This window comes from Penaeus monodon, chromosome 30, assembly GCF_015228065.2.
Source record: "Penaeus monodon isolate SGIC_2016 chromosome 30, NSTDA_Pmon_1, whole genome shotgun sequence".
NCBI classification, from domain to species: Eukaryota; Metazoa; Arthropoda; class Malacostraca; order Decapoda; family Penaeidae; genus Penaeus; species Penaeus monodon.
In genome coordinates this window covers 26,729,001-26,731,427 of record NC_051415.1, presented here as the reverse complement: position 1 = coordinate 26,731,427, position 2,427 = coordinate 26,729,001, and the positions used below count along the sequence as shown (strand labels likewise).

The window sequence follows — 2,427 nt, the reverse complement described above, 5'->3', positions numbered from 1 at the left end:
GAATACTGATCTTTGAAATTGGCATCTTACATGCCTATTGTTTATGTTCCTTGATTTGTCACATCTGAATAGTTTTTTCTTTACGTCTGTTCAGCAGTCTGTCCCATACTTTGCACACTCAATGGTATTCAGTATAAAACCATATTTTTTACAAAAACAAATAAATTCCTCAGTTTCACCTGAAATTTTTTTGGAAAAATACACCAAAGCCACTGTCACCAGTTAGACATAATTGAAACTGACTGGCTGTCAAAGTGGCCATCCTTAGTTTACACATACGAAGTATGAAATTAAATCATTGTAGAAGAAATTAAACATAAGCTGTAATTGACAAAACAAGGTCATTATGAAACACAAAAAATATTTTTCAATATTTTACATTTATATAAGAAAAAAATATGAAGATAGATATGTATGAGATGTACATGAAAAGCTACAAAAAATAGTGAAATACATGATACATCATGACACCAGGTGTGCAGCAGCCAAGCAGTAGGTGTGAACAATGTGCAGGAACTATTATTTGATATGTCATTTAGAATAACTCTGCAAATGCAGAAGTAATATACATAACAAAAATAATAGAGTATACTAAATGATTTTGACTTATTACATCTGAAACTGCTCTATACACCTAGTAATAATTCACTTATAAGTAAACAAATTGAGAAAAAAATCTGTATAATTGCAATATGTTTATAATATTATGCACTTTTTTGAGTATTGACAAGAATATCTGTCAGTTTAGAAACAAAGTTCTATTGTTAGAATGACACATTTTTCATTGATAATGGTTGATGGAAATTCTTTTAAAACAAAAAATAAATTTATCTTGGGTCCCTCATACTGAAAGGTCACCTGACTGATGACGGAGAAGTGAAGTATGGCTTATGACGTGTATACGAACTTAAAATTCACTCACTCAACAAAACTTGTAAAGTAAACAGTTGTCCCTGACAGTCTATCTAAAACTGGTATTATGCACACTTTTTTATTATCATCTGTTGCAAAAGAAACGTACCCTACACAATGTCACACCCTCTGCAACACAGTAACAAAAGGTTTGGAAACCCAGAGATTCAAGGTGCCATATCGATCCAACCTGAACATCCCTCATAATCCATAGAACAGAGTATAACAGCATAGCAACCTCTATCATTAGTACATGAATGACGTTCCTCCCCGAGCTGTCCGCAGGTATTCCCAGCTGTGAAGATGACAATTGTCTGCTACCTACGTGGATTGTTTACTGTCGACTTTCACTTGTTTCTCGGGTTCACTGGCTCGGTTTCCCTTGACTTTAGTGGGCGAGGTCTTTCTACTGTATATTTTTTATTGTTGCTAGGCTATTGTCAAACTATTGATTTGTGTATTCCAGGTACGAGAATAATGTCTCGGGTGTATATTTTACATTGTTTTTTTAATAAAAAGTTGTTGTATCGATATTAATGATATGTGACATAGGCTTACCATAAGAAAAAGAGAAAAATGCGTAGCTTAGGACAACTTGAGATTCCCAGTCCTCTTTTACAAGATATTCATTGTTGATTTCTTTCTGAAGATGATCCTTCAGTGCTGTTTCAATATAGTCTGGTCTTTAAATAATCAACACAATATTTAAAAATCTATATCATGATAATCTGTAAATCATTTATAATTACCAGTCATTACGATAATAAACAGGGGGGGGTCCATTTAACTGGTTGATTGGTTATGGTACATGTCTCCCCTTTATAATATAAACGGTTTAACTCACTACATAGAAAAATCCAGCATTATAAGCAAACAGGCGGGTGTCATTGCGTTACTGTAATGAGACACAGCAGTGGCTAGATAGCTAATGGTATTCAAGACGAAAAAAAAGTCTTTTCATAAACAATTAATCACTTACATATCCATATGAAGTTCCGGCGATACGAATAAGCATGTCAATGTATGAAATAATCCAATACTGACAGAGTGAGATTAAAGAAAAAAGGAAAAAGGAAAGAAGGAAAAAATAAGGCTCAACCCACCTCGCCTATGGATAAGTGTGAGGATGCATGAAGACCTTACAATAAAGTTCAGGGTAAAGTGAAACTGCAAGGCGAGTCTTCAAGTGTGTGGGTGAGGCTCAGAGAACTCGATTGCGTGGCAACTTGTTAGTGATTGTACGCAATAGCATGCATGTGTGTGCGTGTGTGCGTGCATTGGATGGTGTGCGAGCTCGTGAGCCATAGTGTTTTAAATAAAAGAGAATGAGTAATATATTAGCCATTATGTATTTCCATTGCAATGATTTTTTATATGCTAACGGTAATGGGAAAGTCATATTTCGATAATGTGAATGTGATATAAAAGTAGGAGCTGGGGACTAAGCGATTAATTGTTATCTAGGACACCACATACTTTCTGCAGTGAGCAAGTTGTTCCACATGGTATGCAGCC

At 34.8% G+C, this 2,427-nt stretch overlaps 1 protein-coding gene across 1 annotated transcript in view; it reads right to left on the bottom strand.

Moving 5' to 3' along the window:
- The window catches only part of LOC119592677 (golgin subfamily A member 4-like), a 24,553-nt gene extending 22,415 nt beyond the window's left edge, over positions 1 to 2,138 (bottom strand). The window contains 1 exon segment of the mRNA XM_037941591.1: positions 2,016 to 2,138. The gene's annotated coding sequence lies outside the window, so the exon portion shown is untranslated.
- Between the last annotated feature and the right edge of the window lie 289 nt (positions 2,139 to 2,427).